Source organism: Eurosta solidaginis, chromosome X, assembly GCF_040869045.1.
Source record: "Eurosta solidaginis isolate ZX-2024a chromosome X, ASM4086904v1, whole genome shotgun sequence".
Lineage (NCBI taxonomy): Eukaryota > Metazoa > Arthropoda > Insecta > Diptera > Tephritidae > Eurosta > Eurosta solidaginis.
In genome coordinates this window covers 61,221,133-61,249,090 of record NC_090324.1, presented here as the reverse complement: position 1 = coordinate 61,249,090, position 27,958 = coordinate 61,221,133, and the positions used below count along the sequence as shown (strand labels likewise).

Below are 27,958 nucleotides of genomic sequence, written 5' to 3'. Positions count from 1 at the left end.
CCAAATTCCTACCAACAAAGGTTATGGTCCCAGATCGCGTGTGAAGTTATTTAAAATTTAAGAATTAATCGGGTTTTACAAAATAAAATTTTAAAAATGAATTCGAGTTTGCAAATCGAAAAACTGAGCGATAATAACTATGATGTGTGGTGCATGCAAATGCGCAGCATATTGGTTAATATGGACCAATGGCGCATCGTTAATGAAGATTGTAAGCGCAGTGATGAAAATGCAGAAAAGTGGGATCAAGATGATCAAAAAGCGCTAGCTAATATTATTTTATGCGTAAAACCGACGCAACTCAGCAATATTAAGGCTTGTAAAACTTCAGTGGAAGCATGGAAGAGGCTTCGAGATGTTCATGTGCCGAGGGGACCTTTACAAAAAGTTTCGCTTTATAAAAAGTTGCTTGGTTGCAGTATGTCTGCTGGTCAAAGCATGTCAACTTATCTAAATTCGTTTGTCGAAGTCGTAGATAAATTAGCCGAAGTGAACATCGAGTTAAACGAAGAGCTAAAAGTCATAATACTATTATCTAGTTTGCCGTCCGAGTACGAAAACTTCGTGGTAGCTATCGAGACTCGTGATGAATTGCCGAGTTTCAGTACTTTAAAAGTAAAGCTGTTAGAAGAGGGTGCTAGAAGGGAACAACAAGCAGATCAAAAAGCTCCTGCGCAAGCTGTTTATACAAGTGTAAGAGAATCAGCGCATAATGGTAATAAAATAAATACAAAAGCAAAAAGTCATGTAAAGTCAAATGAGTTCAAGGGTAAATGCTTTAGTTGTGGCATGCGTGGCCATACGGCTTCACAATGCAAAAGAAAGGGCAAACAACAATATGATCGTGAAGATAAACAAAGTTCTAAAATTAACGAGCTTTCTTACGCTGTATATGCTGCTGCTGTGGGGGATGAACGAAGTAAATACAATTGGTGTGTCGAGAGTGGTGCAACGACACATATGTGTTGCGACAAGAATATGTTCGTGTCATTCATCGAAAAACGAGAAAAAGTTATGTTAGCAGCAGATAATTTCACTTACTCACAAGGTATAGGTACGGTCAAAATAAAAACAAATGAATGCGAAATAGAGCTACGTGATGTATTGTTTGTGCCTTCACTGAAAATGAACTTTTATTCTGTTAACAAAGCTCTGCAGCATAAACATACAGTGGTATTCAAAAACTATGTTGTGGAAGTAAAAAATTCTGTAGGGTTAACATTGCTTAGAGCTAGATTACAAAATGATTTGTTTATATTCAATGCACAAGTACAAGGTTCAAAAATTTATTTAAATAATTTAAAGTGGCATAATCGATATGGTCATATAAACTTCGAAAGTTTAAATAAAATTGCCGACAAAGGTTTAGTGCGAGGTATGGACACAAAAGATGTGAAAACAAAAACAAATTGTGACACATGCAACAAAGCAAAATTAAGTGCAATGCCTTTTCCATAAAAATTTGAAATTGAGTCAAAAGAAATATTAGAGCTTGTGCATACAGATGTATGTGGACCCATAAACGTAAAATCAGTAGGTGGTGCACGATACTTTCTCACATTTATTGACGATTTCTCGAGAATGATTTTTGTTTATTGTATTAAAGAAAAGAGCGAAGTATTTGAAAAGTTTCAATTATTCAAAAATATGGTCGAATGTCAAACTCAGAAGAAAATTAAAAAGCTCCGAAGTGACAATGGTACGGAGTACATAAACAATAAATTTACCGATTTTTTAAATGAGTGCGGAATTAAAAGGCAGTTAACTGTGTCATATACTCCCCAGCAAAATGGAGTGGCAGAGAGAGTTAACCGCACAATTGTAGAAATGGCTAGAAGTTTGCTGGTGCATGCAAATATAGAACAAGAATTGTGGGGTGAAGCTATACACACAGCTGTATATTTACGTAATCGCGCACCTACAAAATTACTTAGAGATTGCACTCCTTATGAGATTTGGTACAACAAAAAGCCGTCGGTAAAACATTTCAGGGTTTTTGGTTCGCGCGCATTCGCGTTAAATAAAACGCAGCGTGGTAAATTCAGCGCAAAGTTCAAAGAGTATTTGTTCGTCGGATATTCTGAGGTTGCAAAAGCTTATCGCTTGTATGATAAGGAAACGAGGCAAATTTGTGTAAGACGTGACGTAAAATTTTTAGAAGATGAAGACAACTTAGCTGTGCGCGAAGATGACACCAAAAACAGAGATGAAAATGACATTGCTACAATTTTTGTAAAAATCGACGATCGTAAACCTGTTGAAGAAGAGCGGAAAGAAGATGAAGAGTTTGAAAGTTGCACCGAAGACGAAACAGAGGTAGAAGAGGCAAATGTAGGCAATGTTGCAGAGAATGGAATCGTTTCGAATGAAATGCAAATAATTGGTGAGTCTCATAGAAATGGAAACGAATCACGTCGCGGTCGAGGTAGGCCAAAAATTATTCACACTGGTCAAGTAGGGCGTCCCAAAAAAGAGTATCAGATGCTAAATTATCTACAATATGGTGAAGATGTAGACACGCCTCGATCGGTCAAAGAAGCATTGTCAAGCAAATACTCCTTTGAGTGGAAGAAATCAATGGAAGAAGAATATTCGGCGCTTCTTGCTAACAATACTTGGTCAGCAGTAGATCTGCCTTATGGTCAAAAAGCGATTGGATCGAAGTGGGTTTTTCGAATAAAACGTGATTCAGATGGCAATATTCAAAAGTTCAAGTCGAGACTAGTAGCAAAAGGCTGCAGTCAGCAGCTGGGTTTAAATTACTGGGAAACTTTTTCGCCTGTAATACGATATGAAACAATTCGTATGCTACTTGCTATTGCCGTTGAGAAAGAGCTTCACTTACATCAGATCGATATTTCCAATGCATATCTCAATACTAAGCTTACGGAAGAAATTTACCTTAAACAACCAGAAGAATTTGTAGACAATAAAAATCCTAATAAAGTTTTAAAGCTAAATAAAGCCATTTACGGCTTAAAGCAGTCTGGGCGACACTGGAATAGTACTCTTGATGTAGCATTGAAAGATATGGCTTTCAGCCCATGCAAAAGCGAACCGTGTTTGTATGTCAAACAATACAATGGCAGTTATAGTTACATTGCCGTTTATGTCGACGATCTTATCTTAGCATGTCCAAGCGAGAAAGAGATTGCGAGCATTAAAAAATCATTATCGTCTAAATTTCAACTACACGATAGCGGGGCAATGACATTTTTTCTTGGCTTCGAAATAGAACGTCAGGGTAAGACAGGTGCGATTTCTGTGTGTCAGAAGAACTATATAAACGAGTTATTGAGTATGTATGGTGTGACATCATGTCGTCCGGTAAGCACACCTCTAGATCCTGGTTTTCAAGTAAGCTGCAGAAATGACAAGTGCACTAAAATAGACGCAACAAGCTATCAATCGTTAATTGGATCTTTAATGTACTTGGCCATTTCAACGCGGCCAGACATTATGCACGCAGTAAGTTTATTAGCACAAAGAAACCAAGAACCCCACACCGAACATGAGGCTGGTGCAAAACATGTCCTACGATACTTATCAAAAACCATCAATTTAAAGTTACACTACTGCAAAAATGGTAAACCGGTAGAAGGCTATGCGGATGCGGATTGGGCGAGTAACAATTTAGATAGGAAGTCATACACCGGTTATTCGTTCTTTTTGGCAGGTAGCGCTTTTTCCTGGCAAGCAAAGAAGCAAGATGTAGTCGCATTGAGCAGCACAGAGGCTGAGTACATCGCTTTAAGTACGGCAGCAAAAGAGGCTGTATATCTGCGGCGCTTACTTAAAGAAGTTGGTTTTATTCACGACATCGGTCCTGTTAAGTTAAAAGGCGACAACATGAGCGCAATACAAATTTCAAAGAACCCTGTGTTCCACAAGCGAACCAAGCACATAGATTTGAAATATCATTATATCCGAGAAGTTGTCGAACAAAAAGTAATAGAATTAGAGTACGTCTCCACAAATGAAAATGTTTCTGATATTTTTACAAAAAATCTGCAAAAACAGAAACATGTAAAATTTGTTCAAATGCTTGGTCTTAAAAATTAACTGAAGAAATATTTAACTTAAGAAAGAGTGTTGAAATAATAACTTGGAGTTCTAAGTTCAATATTTCCTATTGAGAACATATTTCTAATAATTAGAATGAATAAGACCTATTACATATATTGATGAGTTAACTATATGTACACATGAATTTTATCTTTTAAAATAAAAAATAAATGTAAGGCGCGATAACCTCCGAAGAGATCTAAGGCCGAGCTTCTCTTCCAATTTGCGTCGTGCTCCTCTTGATTTTTCCCTACAAATTGGCCGGACGCGACCTACATGTTTTTATGCCGACTCCGAACGGCATCTGCAAGGCAGATGAGTTTTCACTGAGAGCTTTTCATGGCAGAAATACAATCGGAGCGCTTGCCAGACACCGCCGAGGGGCGACCCCGCTTAGAAAAATTTTCTTCTAATTGAAAAATCTTATTTCTAAAATTTTGATGTTGCTTTGCCCGGGAGTTGAACCCAGGGCATACGGTGTGATAGGCGGAGCACGCTACCATCACACCACGGTGGCCGCCATAATTAAATCGTTGAACTAAGAAGTGCTTTTCTTTTATTGTACCGGACATTCACGCAAGTATACAAATCCCCTTCCAAATTCCTACCAACAAAAATTAATTTTAAATATGTAATATATTAAATAATTAAAATTAGTGTTTGAAAAATTACTGCTTTTAACTTCATTTAAGTAATAAAAAATTCTAATATAGATAGGTATGAGAGTTAAAATCACAACTCTAATATAGATATATATCGTTTATTTATATTTAATATTTAGATTTATTAAAATTTCTAATAATAGATTATAATATTAATAATCAAATTTTAATATACTAATCTCTATTTTTAAATTTTAGGGGTTTTTTGGACAAGATTAGTATGCATCTATTAATATATTAAATATTTATATATATATAGATATTTATTGATCTTTATAGTATATCTATAAATTATAATGAATGAAACATAATTTTAAAATAAAATGTCATGTATATAAAATAATTGAATTAAAAGTGTCTATTTTGGTATAAAGAAAATTAATCAATAACAAAATTTTAAAAATTTTTTTAAAAATTTCGAAATTTTTTGCAATAAAAAAAAAAAATTATAGAAATGATTAATAATTTAAAATTTTTAATATTGTAAAAATTGAAATTTTGTTAAAAATTAAAAATTTTTAAATTATTTGTCTTTAAAATTGTGGAACTTGTTAATTCTAAAATTTATTATTTATAATGTTATATTTTATTTAAATTTTATTGCTTAATAAATGTAAATTTTATATACTATATTTTATTATTTATTAATATTAAGTATTGATTTTTAAAAATTGAAAATTAAATTATTTTATTTTATAAAAAATAAATAAAAAATTTTAAAATTATTGGTTATTTTTATTTAATATTTTATTATGAATTTGATTTTTATTAAAAATTTTAAATTATTGATTATTTTTAATTTTATTTAATAATTAATTAGGGGTTAATTATTAATCATTTATTAAAAATCTTAAATTATTAATTATTTTTTAAAATTATTTGTTTAAATATTTATTAATAATTAAATTTTTACAATTTTAAAATTTTTTATTTATTGATTATTTTTGATAATTTTATTTTATTTTATTGAATATTAATTAATAATTAATTAGGGGTTAGTTATTAATTATTTATTTTATTAAAAATTTTAAAATTATTATTTTCATAATATTTACATTTTTATTACAAAATGAATTTATGAAAAAATTTTTAGGGAGGTTAATTACTATATTTAAATATTTATTTAAAAATAATTTATTAATAAAAATATAATTTTAGTTATTAAATATAATTATCTATTAATATTAAATAATAATATTCAAAATTGAAATTAAATTATTTTATTTTATTAAAAGAAAATAATTCTAGATTTTAAAATTATTGATTATTTTTGTTTAATATTTTATTATGAAATTGATTTTTATTAAAAATTTTATAATTATTGATTATTTTTAATTTTATTTAATAATTAATTAGGGGTTAATTATTAATAATTTATTAAAAATCTTAAATGATTAATTATTTTTTAAAATTATTTGTTTAAATATTTATTAATAATTAAATTTTACCAATTTTAAAATTTTTTATTTATTGATTATTTTTGATAATTTTATTTTATTTTATTGAATATTAATTAATAATTAATTAGGGGTGGATGAGTTATAGAGCGTTTTCTACAACTTTTGACCTTCAACAAAACTTGCGAAGGGTTCTTCAATTAAAGAATTGTTAACCGAACAATTTCGAATTAATAAATTGATTTATTGGAGTTCACTCTTCGATGGTTACAAAGTTAATAATCTTAAAAGCTAAAAACGAATTCAATGCTAGCAGAAAAAATATGTAGGAACATTCCATGGAAAAGCTCTGTTATATTACATTGACGATTACCGTAGAAAATCTCGTATGATTTCTTGAAATAGGTAAACAAAACAATAAGTGCGAAGAGACCAAAAACTATGCGTGTTGTTATGTGTGCATATGTAAGATTATATGTATATCCAACAACCCAAATGTATGAATGCTGCAGCGACTAAGGCGATGACGACGGTAGATGGACAGTGGGTTGAGCATAAAGCGAAGAAATTAGCAAAATGCAAGCAACGACAACTACAGCGATGATGTGACGTTAGAATCGTAGGTATGTATCTATGTATGTATGTGCGACGTAGAGAGTAATGCAAATTCGAAGACTGGTTGGAAATGCATGTGCGACGTAGGTTGAACAATAAGGAGGGGCGTAAACATCCACCCCCCTTGAAAGCTTGCTTTCAATTGTTACTGTTGATATGATGATGGTTCTATTGGTAGTTTACATACTCGAGTCACTGCTCTTTTGTATGTTCCTTCAGCAGTTTTGATAAGAACCACTCGTACTATGCCATCAGTTCCAATGAAAGTATCAACAACTCTACCTAGTGGCCACTTCAGGGGTGGTGTGGAATCGTCCTTAATAAGAACCATGTCGTTGATTTTTAAATTTTGATATGTTGTCCTCCACTTGGTACGAACCATTAATTCCTTTAGGTATTCCTGCCGCCAGCGTTCCCAAAAGTTTTGTTGCATTGATTGTACCATTTGGTATCTTGATAACAACCCAGTAGGAATTTGTTGGACCGATGGTTCAACTACCGTGGTGAGATTTCTGCCAATCAAAAAATGAGCAGGAGTAAGCGCACGAAGATCGTCAGGGCTAGTAGACAAGGGTGTAAGCGGGCGGCTGTTGATCATTGCCTCAGCTTGACAACAAACTGTATTTAGCTCATCGAATGTGAGCAATGTTGCGCCGATAACCCGTCGGAGATAATATTTGGCACATTTTACTGCGCTTTCCCAAAGTCCGCCGAAATGCGGTGACCGTGGCGGTATGAATCTCCATTCTATGCCTTCGTCTGCACAAGCTGATTGGACTGTATTAATATGTTTTTGTGATGTAAATTCCGATAACATCTCCTTCAACTCTCGATTTGCTCCGACGAAATTTGTTGCATTGTCTGAGAAAATTGTGCGGCATTTGCCTCTGCGTGCAAAAAATCTCTTGAGAGCAGAAATGAACGCGGCAGTACTCAGGTCTGGCACCAACTCCATATGCACGGCCTTTGTTGTGAAGCAAATGAACAATGCTATGTATACTTTGATAGGGCCCTTGCTTCTAATTCTTTGAGTTATTGACAAAGGACCGCAATAGTCAACCCCAGCAATTTCAAAGGGATAAGCAGGCTGAACGCGTTCTGGGGGAAGTGCTCCCATGAGTTGCTGTTCTAGCTTGGGTTTGTTGCGATAGCATAAAATGCACTTGTGAACTACGTGCTTAACTATACTTCGAGCATTGATAATCCAGTACTTGTCACGAAGGATGCTCAAGAGAGTTTGGCATCCAGCATGGAGGTGTTGACGATGCGTAGCTTCAACGAGGGTTCGCACGAATGGGTGTGCCTTGGGAAGGAGAATTGGGTGTTTCGTAGACCACGGCAGTGATGAATTAGAAATTCTTCCACCCACTCTGATTATGTCATCGTGCAGAAATGGCGATAATTGATTGAGTGTGGAATTACGATTGACCTCAGATGTTTGTAGTGTTTTGTAATCTTCGGCAAATTCTACACTCTGGATATATCGGCACACAGTCATTAGAGACTCATCTAGTTCTTTGGCCGTGATTGGTCCCGATTCCACGAAGCGATGACGAAGGGATGAAATAAAACGTTTAGCGTAAGCAAATATCCGAAGCAGTTTTCCGTACCTATTCACATATTTGTGTTCAGCTATGATATCTTTTTGTGGCGACGATGTTAATGAAACACAAAGTGCGCGCTGTTCTGGAAGTTCTTGCGAAGCGGCAACTGGGTTGCGTGGCCAGAACTCGCTTTCCTTTGTCAAAAAATCTGGCCCACTAAACCACAATTTATTATCGATGAGGGCCTCTACTAACGTTCCACGCGATACTAAATCTGCTGGATTCTCTTCGGATGGGACATGATGCCATGTGAAGTCAGCAGTAATGTGTTGTATTTTTGCAACTCTGTTGGCGACGAATGTTGTCCAGCAATGTGGTTCGCGTTGCAACCATGACAAGGTGATAGTTGAGTCAGACCAACAGTGTACATTGCTCTTCTGTGCGCTGAATGTTTCTAAAATCGAATGAAGCAGCTCTGAGAGCAACAGAGCAGCACAAAGCTCCAATTTAGGCAGGGTTATCTCCTTCGTTGGTGCAACTCGTGACTTGGCACAGATAAGAGTTGAATGGATAGCATTTTCATCACAAGAAACGGCATAGATACATGCCCCATAAGCCTTACCGCTTGCATCTGCAAAGGCATGTAAATTAGTGTTATTGTTAAAGTATACGTACCGTGGCACTTTGATCCGATTGACGAGGGTCAGTTGATGGCAGATACTCTCCCATTCTGTGTGAATAGAAAGCGGTACACTCTCATCCCATGCTAGACGTAGTTTCCAGAGGCGTTGCAACAAGATTTTGCACTTAACGATGATAGGATTAAGTATTCCTAGCGGGTCGAAGAAGCTTGCTACTTGTGCCAATATAGTGCGTTTGGTTAGCTTCGATGAATTATGTTGCGATGAGCGGTACGAGAAGATGAAATTGTCCCTTGTTGGTGACCATTTCAGTCCCAGAGCCTTTATGTAACTCATTTCATCTGCTGTGATAATTTCTTCAACGTCACCGCTTGGTATGTCTTCAATAATTTCGTTGCAATTGGACGCGAATTTACGAAGTGGAAAGCCACCTGATGCTAGTAGTGCGGTAACTTCAGTCTTGATTTCTAGCACTTCCCCTATTGTTTTCCCCCCTGTCATGAGGTTGTCGACGTAGAAGTCGCGAAGAGTGACTCGCGATCCAATAGGGTAGCTTTCGAGGTTTCCACGTGCAAGTTGTTGTAAGCAGCGAACTGCTAGGAACGGGGCGCAGCTGGTACCGTACGTTACCGTTTGAAGTTGATATGTTATTAGAGGCTCTGCAGGAGAGTTACGCCACAATATACACTGCCATTTTGCATCGCGTGGATCAACGATGATTTGCCGATACATTTTAGTGATGTCGGCCATAAGAACGAACCGGTGAGTTCGAAACCGAAGCAGAATTTTTACAATATCGTCTTGTAGTGTGGGCCCTGCGTGTAGAATTTCGTTTAAGGACCGCCCATTTGAAGTGCGACATGAAGCGTCGAATACTACACGCAATTTGGTTGTCGAACTCTCCTCCTTTACAACGCAGTGGTGGGGAATGTAGGTACCTACCTTCGAAGCTAACGCGCCCGGATTGACTGGTACCATATGTTGTAGCTCAATGTATTCTTGCATGAATGCCTTGTACTCTTGGTGAAGAATGCGGTTACTCTGAATTCTCTTTTCCATGGCGAAAAATCTTCGACGTGCTGTTTCCAAGGAGTTACCTAACCCAGCAGGATTTTCTTTGAAGGGGAGACGTACGATGAACTTCTTCGTAACCACGCAACGTATCGTATTTTCTCGAAAATGTTTTTCACACTCATGCTCAGTTGTTGCGTTATCGACAAGTGGGTTGTAGCAAACGTCTTCTACATTCCAGAATCTTTCCAGAAGAGATTCAAGCGATGAATTCGTTAGTGACGACGACTCGGTGTACGTTGTTGAGGATGAAGTAAACACCGAGGATAATGAGAGCGAAGAAGACGTAGTGAGGGCTCCAGCCACTACCCAACCCAGTTGCGTCTTTTGCAGAATGGGTAAGTGTTGCTGCAGTTTTATTTGCCCCACAGACAGGATGTCGAAGAAAATTCCGGCACCAAGAAGCAAATCAATGACACCAGGGATATGAAATGTTTTGTCGGCCAGGTTGATGTTTTGAGGTATCCCCCATTCAGCAATCTCTATAGGGCATCGTGGTTGAGATGAAGAAATCGATGGCATGATGACGGCTTCCACTAGTGACGTAAATCCAGTGTGCATGGATTTGACTCCAATAAGAGCCACGTATTTTGCTTTCGTTCGTAGTGCACCTATTCCGCTGATTTCCATAGCAATTTTGGTTCGAGATAATTTCAGCATATTGGCGATGCGTTCTGATATGAAATTAAGCTGAGATGCCGAGTCGAGCAGCGCTCGAGCCGTAATTGAATTACCTTTATTGTTGTGAAGTTGTACTACAGCTGTAGCAAGGATTACATCATTGCTCTTCATATGTGAATGCAGTGACGCTGCTGGTGCTTGGATGGGGTCTGGTGATGTTAGTGTTGATGGCGAATTACGGTGAAGTAGGGTATGATGACTCACCTTGCAATGTTGGCATCGATTGGTTGATGGACACTTGCTAGACTGATGATTTTTACCCAGGCAATTTAAACAAAGATTCCTTTTCTTAGCGACGTCATACCTCTGCAAAGGGTCCATAGCGGCAAATTTACTACATTTAAAAGCACTATGTGTGGCCGCTTCATCGCACAGTGGACATTTATTGTTATTCGATGTGGTGACCAATACTGAGCCAGCCTTTGATGGACGCGCTGGGAATTTAGATGAGCTGTTTTTACTTGATACGTTGTTGCTGGCCTTTACCATGTTTATTGTTTGGCAACGGCGCTCGATGAACGAGACCAGATCGTCCCATGATGGAAGTTGAAAGGCATTATTTGTTGCACTATCCCATTTGACTGACACTTCCTCCTCCCATTTCAACTGTGTTTCATGGTCCAATTTGGCAACGATGAGGTGCAGTAAAATACCATCGGCGATTTGGGTGCGAGTTGCCAAGGACTGCATAGCACGAAGATGAGCATTTATGGAGTCGATGAATTCTCGTAAAATGGCAACTGTCGGGTGACTGATAGCTCCGTTGTCGAAGATGGCTTGCAAGTGCGATTGAAAAATATACCGCTTATTATCGTAGCGGTTAACAAGTAACTCTATAGCCCGTTGATAATTATCGTGTGTAACTTCCAGCGACTGTATTAAGCGAAATGCACTGTCACTTAAGCAAGAGCGTAGGTATTGGAACTTCTCCACGTCATCAAGTCCTGTGTTGTTGTGTACTATAACCTTAAACATATTATAAAAGTCAAGCCATTCCGTGTGTTTCCCACTAAATTTCGTTAGCTGCAGCTTAGGTAATCTGTGCGATGCTGGTTGCGATGACGAAGACGAAGAATTCGGTGTAGGAACTATAGTGCTACTAAACCCATCACTCCGACGAAGTGCAGCTATACGATCGATTATGATGCTTTTTACTTCACAAAACGATTCTTCGAAAGTTAATCGGTGATCTAGCTCAAACTGAGACTCATCAAGATGCTCCAACTCCGATTGTAGTCTTTCAAATGTGGAGAAATGATGCTCCAAAAGCGCAAGTTTAGATTCCAGCTGTGAATACGTCAAAGTGTTTAATTGCTGCGCGTTTTCACGCAGTTCGGAGATTCGGCGACATAGTTGTTCTCGTTGCAGCTCCTTGACGTGTATGTTGTTGGCATTTGATGCTATTGGTGTCAATTGGGCATTTGCATCAAATGATCGATCTTCGTTGGTCTGTAACATTTTGACTGATGAGTCTTGTTAATGATGCGAGCCGGGGTGATCCGGCTCGAAGGACCTATGGATGAGTTATAGAGCGTTTTCTACAACTTTTGACCTTCAACAAAACTTGCGAAGGGTTCTTCAATTAAAGAATTGTTAACCGAACAATTTCGAATTAATAAATTGATTTATTGGAGTTCACTCTTCGATGGTTACAAAGTTAATAATCTTAAAAGCTAAAAACGAATTCAATGCTAGCAGAAAAAATATGTAGGAACATTCCATGGAAAAGCTCTGTTATATTACATTGACGATTACCGTAGAAAATCTCGTATGATTTCTTGAAATAGGTAAACAAAACAATAAGTGCGAAGAGACCAAAAACTATGCGTGTTGTTATGTGTGCATATGTAAGATTATATGTATATCCAACAACCCAAATGTATGAATGCTGCAGCGACTAAGGCGATGACGACGGTAGATGGACAGTGGGTTGAGCATAAAGCGAAGAAATTAGCAAAATGCAAGCAACGACAACTACAGCGATGATGTGACGTTAGAATCGTAGGTATGTATCTATGTATGTATGTGCGACGTAGAGAGTAATGCAAATTCGAAGACTGGTTGGAAATGCATGTGCGACGTAGGTTGAACAATAAGGAGGGGCGTAAACAAGGGGTTAGTTATTAATTATTTATTTTATTAAAAATTTTAAAATTATTATTTTCATAATTACATTTTTATTACAAAATGAATTTATGAAAAAATTTTTAGGGAGGTTAATTACTATATTTAAATATTTATTTAAAAATAATTTATTAATAAAAATATAATTTTAATTATTAAATATAGTTATTTATTAATATTAAATGATAATATTAAAAATTGAAATTAAATTATTTTATTTTGTTAAAAAAAAAAAATGGATTTAAATTATTAATCATTTCTATTTAATTTTTTATTATAAAATTTATTTTTATTAAAATTTTTAAAATTATTAATTATTTTTGATTTTATTTAATAATTATGAATTATTTAATTTATTAAAAATTTTATATTTATTGTTTTTAATAATTTTATTTATTTTATTGAATATTAATTAATAGCTAATTAGGGGTTGTTGTTAATTATTTATTTTATTAAAAATTTAAAAATTATTAATTATTTTTATAATATTTAATATTTTATAAATATGAGGAGTTAAATGTTAATATAAATTTTAAATAATTTATAAATTAAAATTTAATTTAAATTATTTAATGTATTAAGTTTATATTTATTAGTAATAAATATAAATTTTAAAAATTGAAATAAATTTTATTTTGTTAGAAAAAAATATTTTAGATTCTAGAATTAATAATCGTTTTTATTTTATATCCTATTATGAAATTGATTTTTATTAAAAATTTTAAATTATTAATCATATTTCAATAATAAATCATATTTAAAAATATGAGAGGTTAATTATTAGAATATTAAATTTAAAATAATTTAATAATGAAGATTTAATTTGAATTATTTAATATATTTATTAGTATTAAATGATTTAAAAATTGAAATAAATTATTTTATTTTGTTAGAAAAAAATATTTTAGATTCTAGAATTATTAGTCGTTTTTATTTTATATTTTATTATGAAATTGATTTTTATTAAAAATTTTAAATTATTAATCATTTCTGTGATAATTTATATTAAATATTGAGGTTAAGTATTAGAGTATAAAATTGAAAATAATTAATAATTTAAAATTGAATTTAAATTATTTTATATAGTTATTTATCTATATAAAATATGAATTTTAAAAATTTAAATAAATTATTTTATTTTGTTAGAAAAAAATAGTTTAGATTCTAGAATTATTAGTCGTTTTTATTTTATATTTTATTATGAAATTGATTTTTATTAAAAATTTTAAATTATTAATTATTTTTGTGATAATTTATATTAAATATTGAGGTTAAGTATTAGAGTATAAAATTGAAAATAATTTATAAATGAAAATTGAATTTAAATTATTTTATATAGTTATTTATCTATATAAAATATGAATTTTCAAAATTTAAATAAATTATTTTATTTTGTTAGAAAAAAATTGTTTAGATTCTAGAATTATTAGTCGTTTTTATTTTATATTTTATTATGAAATTGATTTTTATTAAAAATTTTAAATGATTAATTATTTTTTTTGATAATTTATATTAAATATTGAGGTTAAGTATTAGAGTATAAAATTGAAAATAATTTATAAATGAAAATTGAATTTAAATTATTTTATATAGTTATTTATCTATATAAAATATGAATTTTAAAAATTTAAATAAATTATTTTATTTTGTTAGAAAAAAAAATAGTTTAGATTCTAGAATTATTAGTCGTTTTTATTTTATATTTTATTATGAAATTGATTTTTATTAAAAACTTTAAATTATTAATCACTTTTATATTATGTTGTATTTTATATTATTAAATTAATTTATGAAAAAATTTGTAGGGGGGTAAATTACTATATTAAATTATTAATTTGATAATAATTAGTTAATTTATAATATTAAAAATTTTTAATTATTAATCATTTCTATAATTTATATTTTTATTATTAAAATTAATTGTTTTTATTATTTGAATTTAATATTTATTATTTATTTTTATATTTTTTTTATAAATTTATTTTTAATATAAAGTTTTATTTTAGCTTATTTTTTATTAGAAATTTATTTTATATGTAAATTTTTGTGTGTATTATTATTTATTTTAATAATTAATAATTTAAATTTTATTCTCAGTAATTTTAAATATAAAATAATAAATTTTATTCTCCACAATAGATGCCATAGCCGAGGTTATAAATGCGGTAAGGAAAGCCGAAACCGCGTGCCACCAAGTTAGGCCGGTTGTCTTACTGGTCACGCTGGACGTGAAAAATTCCTTCAATTCCGTCAGGTGGGACGATATGCTCGATGCGCTGAAACACTCTTTCAAGGTACCTCCTTATCTACTAGCCATATTAGGGGACTACCTAAAAGATCGCTGGCTCACGTACGAAACAAACCAAGGTCAGAGAAAGGTGAGGATAACAGGCGGAGCGGCCCAGGGATCGGTGTTAGGTCCCGACCTCTGGAATGCTTCGTATGACAGCCTCCTTCGTTTGCACATGCCAGATAAGGCTTTTCTTGTCGCTTTCGCAGACGACGTGGCTGCCGTAATTACAGCACGGAACTGCGAGCTGGCGCAGCTTAAATTAAACCAAGTAATGCGCAGTGTAAATAGATGGATGAGTGACCATGGACTTCAGCTCGCGACAGCGAAAACTGAGATCGTAATCCTCACGAAGAGACGAATTCCCACCATTACGAATATGATGGTTGGAGAACAACAAGTACAAACACGCAGCTCGACGAAATACCTTGGGGTGAGGATAGATAGCAAACTAACCTTCTCGGAACACTTTCAAGGAGCCTGTGAGAAAACTGCGCGGACCATAGGATACTTAAGTCGATTAATGGCAAACACAGGCGGGCCAAGGCCATGTATAAGAAAGTTGCTTGCTTCCGCTTCGGATTCTATACTCTTGTACGGTGCAGAGATTTGGGCGGATGCAATGAAATTCCGAAAGTATCGAGCAGCTATTACTTCTATCCAACGCAGAGGAGCGCTACGAATTGCCTCAGCTTACCGCACGGTATCCGCAGACGCAGTTCTTGATACATCTTCTCGCTGAGGAGAGGAAATCAATTTACCACCTCCGAGGAGAAGTACGTAGAGATGTTGCTGCCGCGCAGGCGCGAAAAGATTCTATCCGACGCTGGCAACAGCAATGGAGCTGCAGCACTGCAGGCAAGTGGACCAGGGAACTGATTCCCGAGCTGGAGCCATGGTTAGAACGGCCACATGGAGAGGTCGACTTCTACCTGACACAGTTTTTAAGTGGCCACGGCTACTTCCGGGAATACCTCCACAGGATGGGCATGGTTGAAAATCCGAATTGCTTATACTGTGGGCTCATAGACGACGTACGCCACACCTTTTTCGAATGCGATCACTTCGCACAGCAACGAAGAAGAGTGGAAGTAACACTAGGTGGCCTATCCCCGGGCAGTGTCATCAATAAAATGACCTGCGGAAATGACAGATGGGACATGGTCAGCAGATATGCAAGGACTATTCTCCTCGCTAAACGGCAAGATGGTTGCTTAGCCCAATAACGTGAGAGTAGCCAAAGAGCTCACGTAGCGCGCTTCCGTGCCCGAAGTTATGCTAAACGCGGTCCCAGGTGCGGAAAATGCGCGGGCCGTGGGAGGTTAGGTTTTAGTGGGTAGACCATAAAGAAAAAGAAAGGGAGTCCTACACTCGGAGAGGCTCGCTGCTACAGAGAGTAGCACCGAGGCTTAACAACCCGGTTAGTGCATAAAGCATTTCCTCCTTCCACGTAACAAAAAAAAAAAAAAAAAAAAAATTAGTTTTATTAATCAATTAAAATTGGAATTAGTAATTTTATTTAGTGTTGGTTAAATTTGTGCCAGCATCCGCGGTTATACAAATAATACAAGTAAAAATTTTTCGATGTAAGATATAAATTAAATATATATATAAATTTATTAAGTGAAATTTTAAATTTATAATAGTTTTTAAATTGATTTTATTTAGTCTTAAAAATTTTATTATTAAACTAGGATTAGATACCCTATTATAAAAAATGTAATTATTTTTCATTAAGGTAGTATTAGTTATATTCTTGAAACTTAAAAAATTTGGCGGTATTTTAGTCTATTCAGATGTACCTCACTTAAATTAGTTTTCAGTTTATATACCGTCGTTATTAGAATATTTTATTAGAATAATAATTTTCAATAATTTGTATTTAAATTTATATCAGATCAAGGTGTAGCTTATATCTAAGTAGAAATGGGTTACAATAAAATTATTTAAATGAATTTAAATTTTAAATGTTTAATGAAATTGGATTTGGTAGTAAAATTTTAAAGATAAAAAATTTGACTTTAGCTCTAAAATATGTACATATCGCCCGTCGCTCTTATTCTAAAATAAGATAAGTCGTAACATAGTAGATGTATCGGAAGGTGTATCTAGAATGACAATTTAAAGCTTATAAAGTAAAGTATTTCATTTACATTGAAGAGATTTTTGTGCAAATCAATATAAATTGAATTTAATATTTATTTATTTATTTATTTTATGATTTATTTATTTATATTATTATTATTTGTTTAATTTATATTAAAAGTAATTATAAAAATTAGTGTTTTAGTAATTTTTAATGAAAAAATAAATTTAATTATAGTTTATGTGTATTGTGAAAGATTATTGAAATAATTTGAAAAATTTTTATTTTATAAGAAAAATTTATTTTTTGTACCTTGTGTATCAAGGTTTATTAAATAATTGATATTAAAAATATTGATCTCGATTTTATAAGAGTTAATAATTTATTAAATTTAATGTATTAAAATTATTTTAAATAAATTATTAGAAATGAAATGTTATTCGTTTATAAATATATCTAGTTTTTTTAGAAATAAATTTAATTTAGTAATTTTTGATTTATTTATTTATTTTGTTAATAAATAAATTTATTAATTATAATATTTTAAGGGATAAGCTTTAAAATGAATTATTATAAATGAGATAAATTAGTTAAAAAATATATGCTTAGAATTAGCAATTATTATTAATTTTGTTAAAAATTATTTTATTTAAATATTATTTATTTATGTTTTAATTTTTTATAAAAAAATTTTTTGTAATTTTATTTGAAAAGAAATAATGATTAAATTAGTATATACACATATATAAGTAATTTTTAATGAAAAGTTTGTATAAAGAACTCGGCAAATATATTACTCGCCTGTTTAACAAAAACATGTCTTTTTGAGTTAATTTTAAAGTCTGACCTGCCCAATGAAAATTTTTAATGGCCGCAGTAATTTAACTGTGCAAAGGTAGCATAGTCATTAGTCTTTTAATTGAAGGCTTGTATGAATGGTTGGATGAAGTATAATCTGTTTCATATAAATTTATTATAGAATTTTATATTTTAGTAAAAAAGCTAAAATTTTGTTAAAAGACAAGAAGACCCTATAAATCTTTATAATTTTAAAAATTTTTATTTTTTAGATTGATTTTATATTAATTTTTAAAATTATTTTATTGGGGTGATATTAAAATTTAATTAACTTTTAATTAATTTTTATCATTAATTTATGATTTATTGATTTATTATTAATGATTAAAAGAATAAGTTACTTTAGGGATAACAGCGTAATTTTTTTGGAGAGTTCTTATTGAAAAAAAGTTTGCGACCTCGATGTTGGATTAAGGTATAATTTTAGGTGTAGTTGCTTAAATGATAAGTCTGTTCGACTTTTAAACCCTTACATGATCTGAGTTCAAACCGGTGTAAGCCAGGTTGGTTTCTATCTTTAATACATATTATAATATCTTAGTACGAAAGGACCAGTTATTAAAATAATTATATTTTATTTATGTGAATTTTATTAATATAATTTAATTAACTATTTTGGCAGATTAGTGCATTAAATTTAGAATTTATAAATGTAATTTTTAATTACAAATAGTACTTGTTTATTTTTGAATTATTTTTAACTTTAATTGGTTCATTAATTTTAATTATTTGTGTTTTAGTGAGAGTTGCTTTTTTAACTCTTTTGGAGCGTAAAGTATTAGGATATATTCAAATTCGAAAAGGTCCAAATAAGGTTGGTTTATTAGGAATTCCTCAACCTTTTTGTGATGCAATTAAATTATTTACTAAAGAACAAACTTATCCCTTATTATCGAATTATACTTCTTATTATTTTTCTCCAATTTTTTCTTTATTTCTTTCTTTAGTTGTTTGATTTTGTATACCTTTGTTTGTTAAATTATTTTCTTTTAATTTAGGGTTGTTATTTTTTTTAAGTTGTACTAGATTAGGTGTTTATAGAATTATAATTGCTGGTTGATCATCAAATTCTAATTATGCTTTATTAGGAGGATTACGGGCAGTTGCCCAAACAATTTCTTATGAAGTTAGAATAGTTTTAATTTTATTATCTTTTGTTTTTTTAATTGGAAGATATAATATTTTTCAATTTTTTTATTATCAAAAGTATATTTGATTTTTAGTAATTTTTTTGCCTATTAGATTTGTTTGATTTTGTATTTGTTTAGCTGAAACTAATCGAATTCCTTTTGATTTCGCTGAAGGTGAATCTGAATTAGTTTCTGGGTTTAATATTGAATATAGAAGAGGTGGATTTGCGTTAATTTTTATAGCTGAATATTCTAGAATTGTATTTATGAGAATATTGTTTAGAGTTATTTTTTTAGGTTGTGATTTATTTAATTTTGTGTTTTATTTAAAATTAGTATTTATCTCTTTTGTATTTATTTGAGTTCGTGGTACTTTACCTCGGTTTCGTTATGATAAATTAATATATTTAGCTTGAAAGTGTTTTTTACCAATTTCTTTGAATTGTTTATTATTTTTTATTCGGTTTAAGTTGTTGTTGTTAAATTTTATTTAATTAATTTTGTTAAGTAAAGTTAATAGAAAGTATTTTTCTATATTATGTTTTCAAAACATATGCTTATTCAAGCTCATTAACTATTTAATTAAATTATCTCTTCATTTATTAATTATAGGATTTGTAATATAATATAAAAAGTAAATAATTGTTAAAATTTGACCTACAATAATATAAGGAGTTTCTACTGGTCGTGCCCCAATTCATGTTAATAAAATTACTGTAATAATTATAATTCAAAATAAAATTTTATTTATAGGATAAAATTGAATTCCTCGGAAATTTCTTAAGTTATAAAATGGAAGAATTGGTAAAATTGCAATTGATATAATTAGTGCTATAACTCCTCCTAATTTATTAGGGATTGATCGTAAAATTGCATAAGCAAATAAAAAATATCATTCTGGTTGAATATGAATAGGAGTCACTAATGGATTTGCTGGAATAAAATTATCTGGATCTCCCAGTAAATATGGTTGGGTTAATGTTAATAATATTAACGTTGAAATTATAATAATGAATCCAACAATATCCTTGTAAGAAAAATAAAGATGAAATGGAATTTTGTCAATATTTGAATTTAATCCAATAGGATTATTTGATCCTGTTTGATGTAAGAATAATAAATGAATTATTGTTATAGCTAGTACAATAAAAGGTAAAATAAAATGGAAAGTAAAGAATCGAGTTAATGTAGCATTATCAACTATCCTCCTCATACTCATTGGACTAAATCTATTCCTTAATAAGGAATTGCTGATAGTAAATTTGTAATAACTGTTGCACCTCAAAAAGATATTTGACCTCATGGTAATACATATCCTATAAAAGCTGTTGCTATTACTAAAAATAAAATTAAAATTCCAATTAATCATGTAGGTGTAAATAAATAAGATATATAATAAATTCCTCGTCCAATATGTAAATAAATACAAATAAAAAAAAAATGATGCGCCATTAGCATGTAATGTTCGTAATAATCAACCGTAGTTTACATCTCGACAAAGATGATTTACTCTAAAATAAGCCTGTTATAATTTGAATAATTAAACATAATCCTAATAATGAGCCAAAATTTCATAAAGTTGAGATATTAATAGGTGTTGGTAAATCAATTAAAGCATTATTAGTAATTTTAATTAAGGGGTGTTGATTTCGAAAAGGTTTATTCATTAGTTTATAATTCGTAGTGGTCCATAAAATATATTAGTAATTTTTACTACGGCAATTAATGTAATTAATAAATAGTTTATTAATATAATAGTTATTATATTTATTGGGTAGTTATATAATTTATTAAGTATAATTGAATTTTCTTGTATATATGATTTTATATCATATATTGTTTTTATTTCATTATTTTCTATGTAGTTTAATATAAAAGGTTTATCTAAGAAAATTGAAATTATTATTATAATAATGAATATTATAATACATGAAATTGTTATTTTAATTGATAATGAAAATATTTCATTTGATGCTAGTGAAGTGACTTAAATAAATAATACTAATAATCCTCCTAAAAAAATTAGAAATAAAATATAAGAAAATCAGAATATTTTATATAATATTCCTGTTAATATACAAATTTGTAGTGTTTGTATAAGTAATATTAGTCCTATAGCTAATGGATGATTTATTTGAATAAAAATTAATCTAGAAATTAATGTAGTAATAAAAAAAAAATAATTGAATTATACAAGGAATAGTTTATTAAAATATTAATTTTGGAGATTAATGATAAAGAAGTTTCTTTTTTCTTGAAGTTTTAAAAAATGATTTTTATTTTTGATTTACAAGACCAATGTTTTTGTTAAACTATTAAAACTAATGTTAATCATTTTATATTGAATGTTACCTTTTATTTTATTTTTAATTGGAGTTTTGGTATTTGTTTCTAATCGTAAACATTTGTTATCAATATTATTAAGATTAGAATATATTGTTTTGAGTTTATTTTTTATATTATTTATATATTTAAATTTGATAGATTATAGATTATTTTTTAGAATTTTGTTTTTAATTTTTAGAGTTTGTGAAGGAGTATTAGGTCTTTCAATTTTAGTTTCACTAATTCGAACTTATGGAAATGATTATTTTCAATCTTTTAATTTATTATAATGTTGAAATTTATTTTTATATTAATTTTTATATTTCCTATTTGTTTCATAAAAAAAATTTTTTGAATGGTTCAATTTTTTTATTTTTGATGATATTTATAATAATTTTATTTAATTTTAGTTTTAATTATTTTATAAATATTTCTTATTTTTTAGGAATAGATGTTCTTTCAAATGGATTAATTTTATTAAGATTTTGAATTTGTATTCTTATATTAAATGCTAGTTATATAATTAATAAATTGGATAATTATAAAAATTTATTTTTATTAAATATTTTAATTTTATTAATATTTTTAATTTTAACTTTTAGTTCAATAAATTTATTTATGTTTTATTTATTTTTTGAAAGTAGATTAATTCCTACATTATTTTTAATTTTAGGTTGAGGTTATCAACCTGAGCGTTTACAAGCTGGAATTTATTTATTATTTTATACTTTATTTGTTTCTTTGCCTATATTAATTAGTATTTTTTATTTATATAATATTTTCATAAATTAAAATTTTTATTTTTTGTATAAGTATTTATTTAATTATGATTTATTGTATTTGTCATTAATTATACCTTTTTTAGTAAAAATACCTATATTTTTAGTACATTTCTCATTACCTAAAGCTCATGTGGAGGCTCCTGTTTCAGATTCAATAATTTTAGCAGGAATTATATTAAAATTAGGGGGCTATGGTTTATTACGAATTTTTTCATTTTTACAGTTTAGTGGATTTAAATATAATTATATTTTTATTAGAATTAGATTAGTTGGAGGATTTTTAATTAGTTTAGTTTGTTTACGTCAAACTGATTTAAAATCTTTAATTGCTTATTCTTCTGTTTCTCATATAAGAATTGTTTTAAGAGGTATTTTAACATTAAATTATTGAGGCTTATCTGGTGCTTATGTATTAATAATTGCTCATGGTCTTTGTTCATCTGGTTTATTTTGTTTAGCAAATATTACTTATGAACGATTGGGGAGTCGTAGATTATTAATCAATAAAGGTTTATTAAATTTTATACCTTCAATGACTTTATGATGATTTTTATTGTGTATTTGTAATATATCTGCTCCTCCATCATTAAATTTATTAGGAGAGATTTCTTTATTAAATAGAATTATTAGATGATCTTGGTTAAGTATAATTATATTATCATTAATATCTTTTTTTGGAGCTTGTTATACTTTATATTTATATGCTTATACTCAACATGGAAAAAATTTTTCTGGACTATATTCTTTTAGAATGGGGAAAATTCGAGAGTATCTTCTTTTATTTTTACATTGATTCCCATTAAATATATTAATTTTAAAAAGAGATATTTGTATAATTTGATTTTAAAATTTAAATAGTTTAATTAAAATATTGATTTGTGATGTCAATGATATGATTTATAATCATTTTAAATTGTGAAAAAAGTATCTATTTGTAATATTGGATTTTTAATATTAATTAATTTTAGATTTTTATTTTTTTTTATAAGTTTAAATTTTTTATTAAAAAATTTAATTTATTTTTTAGAATGGGAAATTGTTAAATTAAATTCTTCTAGAATTATTATAACTTTTTTATTTGATTGAATAAGATTATTATTTATATCTTTTGTATTAATAATTTCTTCTTTTGTTATTTATTATAGAAAAGAATATATAATAAGTGAATTAAATATTAATCGTTTTATTATATTAGTTTTTTTGTTTGTCATGTCAATAATGCTATTAATCATTTCTCCTAATTTAATTAGAATTTTATTAGGTTGAGATGGGTTGGGATTAGTTTCTTATTGTTTAGTAATTTATTTTCAAAATTTGAAATATTAAAATGCTGGAATATTAACGGTATTATCAAATCGTGTTGGTGATGTTGCTTTTTTATTAGCTATTTCTTGAATGTTAAATTATGGTAGTTGAAGATTTATTTTTTATTTAGAATTTATAAAAAAGGATTTTGAGATGAATGTTGTAATATTATTAATTATGTTAGCAGCTATAACTAAAAGAGCTCAGATTCCTTTTTCTTCTTGATTGCCGGCAGCAATAGCTGCACCTACTCCAGTTTCTGCTTTAGTTCATTCTTCAACTCTTGTAACTGCTGGAGTATATTTATTGATTCGGTTTAATATTTTATTATTAGATTCTTTGTTAAGTTGTATTTTATTATTATTATCTGGGTTAACTATATTTATAGCTGGATTAGGTGCTAATTTTGAATTTGACTTAAAAAAAATTATTGCATTGTCTACTTTAAGTCAGTTGGGTTTAATAATATGTATTTTATCAATAGGTTTTATAAAATTAGCTTTTTTTCATCTATTAACTCATGCTTTGTTTAAAGCATTATTATTTATATGTGCAGGAGCTATTATTCATAATATAAATAATTCTCAAGATATTCGTTTAATAGGGGGGTTAAGAAGTTTTATACCTTTTACTTCAACTTGTTTTAATGTTGCAAATTTAGCTTTATGTGGAATACCATTTTTAGCCGGGTTTTATTCTAAGGATATAATTTTAGAAATAGTTTCTATAAATTATATTAATTTTTTTAGATATTTTTTGTATTTTTTTTCAACTGGTTTAACTGTATGTTATTCATTTCGTTTAATTTATTATTCAATAATTGGTGAATTAAATTGTGGGTCTTTAAATATATTAAATGATGAGGGATGAATTATGCTTCGAGGTATAATAGGAATTAAGAACATTTTTTTTATATGCAAATATGTTAAACAACCTGTTATTAACAGAATTATTCTACGTACGTTTACATAGAATACCATATGATCGCTGCTAAAACTGACCTAGTTCCACAAAATGTCATAACTTTTCATTCCATTTACCCACTTTCTGTTTACTTTTTCGAGAGAAAACCGAAAGGCACACATCAAACTTACTAAAACCCTTACTTTAACAAAAGTTTGGAAATTCTCTTAGGATCCCTCAGTTTTTCATATGTTTGCGCTCATGCCGGCGCCGATTAATCTTTGATACCTTTTAAGCGACCTTCTCACACCAGTCATGCAATGCATGACAAAAAAATAGCCCCCGTCTGTTTTTAAGATTAATTACATCGCAGGATTTTTTTTTTTTTTTGTTGGTTGGATGAATTCTTCCCAAGCCCTAACGCTTCTTCCATAGGGTTAAGCTTACGATCGCGTACCAGCCGCTTCATATAAAGCAAGGAAGGCCTTCTTCGCTTCGTGGGACAGCGTTGGACTAAGCAAATGGGTACATAACGACAAAAGCATGTAAGTGAATTTAAGTCATTTTGTCCACCAACTATTTTAGCATAACCAGAGAAGGTGCTTAGTTACACATGTACTTACATACATATTAGTTATGTATGTACGTAGATGCACTATATTTTTGTTTTTTTTTTTTTTGCGTGCGCCAAATTGCACATAAGTTCATACATATCTATATATGCACGTCAACTTAGTTTTTTTGTATCATTAATTTCTATTTTTGAATGGATTGCTGAGTGCTCTGCCTTGCAAACCAAAGGGAGTTAGAGCGGGTTTTTCTTCCCTCTCTATTTTTTTTTTTTTTTTTCTGAATAAGCCACAAGTCTACGAGAATGACAAGGTCGTTAGCCTATGGAATACCTTATGTATGTATGGTTGAGATAGGGTGGTTTTGGTCAGCTGATTTATACCCCCAAACAAATAAATGTTAGTACTTTAGTGTTAGCATTATACCTGTTTTGAAGCTTCTATTAGAATATAAGAAGAATGAATTGAGCTTTAATAAATATTTGTAATTATGGAATTTTAAACTCAATTGTGTTGGTCTGATTCCATAGTTAGTGTGGGTGGATTTATTGGGGCTTTATTAACAGCTTTAAAGCCATGGTAGGGTGGGTTGAGAGCAGCCGCCAAAATAAGATACGCGCTGCTAGGTATGGGGTTTTCCAGGCATGATTGGTGGTACTCAGGCTTTCCGGTACCTTTCGTTAGAGTGCAAATTAAATTTCGTGTTATGCCCCCAAGCTGAAGGATGATGGCTTGATTCAGTAAAGGTGTTTCGAACCCTCCCCAGGCTGAAGCTCCCGTACTAACGCCAGTGCACACACCACTTTTACTAACATGCTAAGCAAGCCCATCTTAAGTAAGAGGCTGAAGGGGCGCGTAACAGAAAATGGCGCCCGAGCAGGGACCTGACTGACCGACGACCGGTGGCGTACTAGGTTGTCTCCGAAGACTTGTTGTCCCTACCAATTATTCCCTCTTGGAATATTCGTTTTTTTTGTCTGTTCGTTTTCTTGAAAATTTTTATATGACCTTTTTTATTTTTTTGTGACCCAAAGTCGATTGATTGCAAGCGCCAAACTTTAGCTAAATGCTTTTTGTTTTGACCAATTTAATTGATAGTTTTTTTGAAATCATATCTATGTAGTCAGAGTAGCTCAGAGCTGACGCTGGAATTGCAGAACCCTAAAGGCTTGATGTCTACGGATCTGACCGCTGAAGCTAAAGTACCTATTCGAAGATAACTTAGAGGAGTTAAGATTTTGCAGATTTCATGAGCGTTTGGATGTTAGCTATCTGGAACTGTGGTTTTACCTTATCTGTATGTCAGCTAACCAACCGATAGTGTAATTATCTAACACCTTTGTGAAGTTCTGGAAAACTAATTTATCTCAAAATCCATTTTCGAGTCTTTTTCTAATTTTTGATTTTTTTTTTGTTTACATGCCGAAAGCTTCGAGTATTCATTTTCGATTGACCTGGAATGCCCCTACCAAACTGGCCGCCACACCGCTCGGATGTCAGACCAACCATATTTTTGATGATTTGCTTTACTTTGTAGATTTGACATTTTTTTTTGTAGTTTCACGAATATTAGGCAAAACTCAAACTACCAATCTTACATTGGTAAAACCATACATATACACCTTGATTGAGCGAGATACGTATGTACAATATATAGGTGCATATGTGCATACAATTTGAATATATAAAACGCTTAGTTTTTTTAAATTTTTTTTCAAATCGATTCATTGTTGTTTGAATTTGACATTTTTTTAAGTTCCCAAACCCTCGCATTACGGGCATTGAGGAATTGTTTTTTTTGGGTTGTGGTCCTCAGGATCGGAGTTTCTTTTGAATCATTTACTTTTCTTTTGATTTACGATTTTAAAATTATTTTATTATGGCGTTTAACCAAGTGTCTGTACGGGTGAAACCTCAGGGAAATAGCTGTACAATCTGTCAAGAAACCCTTGAAGCTACCGACGATACCTTAACAACGTCTTGCTCCCATACCTTTCACCGAGCATGTTTGCTAAACTGGTTGAAAAGAACAATTCATGTCAATCAATGCAGAGCAAGGTGCACTAGCAGGGAATTTAAAAAGAGCAACAGTAAGAACACAGAGCTCCCTCGCAATGAGCAAGGTCAGGTTGAAGAAGGTGCTCAGAGTTTACCTATTTCTGCACCAAATACAGGTAGTAGAGACGAGGAAGGGCGGATCGGAAATATAGTTGCGGTCGTGATTGCTGCTAGACAGGCCACTTTAGTTGATGACCTCGAGAACCGAGTAGCCCATTTGATCGAGCAAAGACTCGAGGGTACCCTGACCACGGTCCTAGCCAGGCTAAACCTCAATAGGGAAAATCCGAAGGAGCCGCCAGCTCCACCAGATTTTGGCCTAGGGACATACCTCATTTACCCAATAACTCCAACCAAACTTTCCATCGCGCAATTGACCAGCTTCGCTTTAGTGATATGTCGAGTGTACCCAATTCAGGCAGAATTGCACACCTCATTTCGAGTTGGGGTATGACGTTCGATGGGTCAACGCGGTTATCGGTCGATAGCTTTATTTACCGTATCGAATGCCAGGTAATAGATACCATCGGTGGGAATTTCAACCTCCTTTGCGAACATGTCCAAAGTTTATTTATTCACGATGCGAAAGATTGGTACTGGAGGTATCGACGTTCAGTGGAACGCGTCACATGGATTTCCCTGTGTCAGGCTCTCAGAACTAATTTCCAACAACACAAAGTGATTTTGAGTTGAAGGAGCACATTAGGGGCAGAAAGCAGGGCATGACCGAGAGCTTTGATGAGTTTAGGAATTCTGTTCTCAAATTGGCTGAACCCTTACAAGTACCACTGACAGATGCGGAACTGATAGAAATTTTGCAACACAACCAACAAACTAGCGTTAATACGGCAG

At 31.1% G+C, this 27,958-nt stretch overlaps 1 long non-coding RNA gene across 1 annotated transcript in view; it reads left to right on the top strand.

Annotated features, from left to right (window-relative positions):
- The window catches only part of LOC137234568 (uncharacterized), a 158,146-nt gene extending 139,502 nt beyond the window's left edge, over positions 1 to 18,644 (top strand). The window contains exon 2 of the long non-coding RNA XR_010947822.1: positions 17,502 to 18,644. This is a non-coding gene — a long non-coding RNA (uncharacterized lncRNA). The remainder of the gene's footprint in view (positions 1 to 17,501) is intronic.
- The last annotated feature ends 9,314 nt before the right edge of the window (positions 18,645 to 27,958 follow it).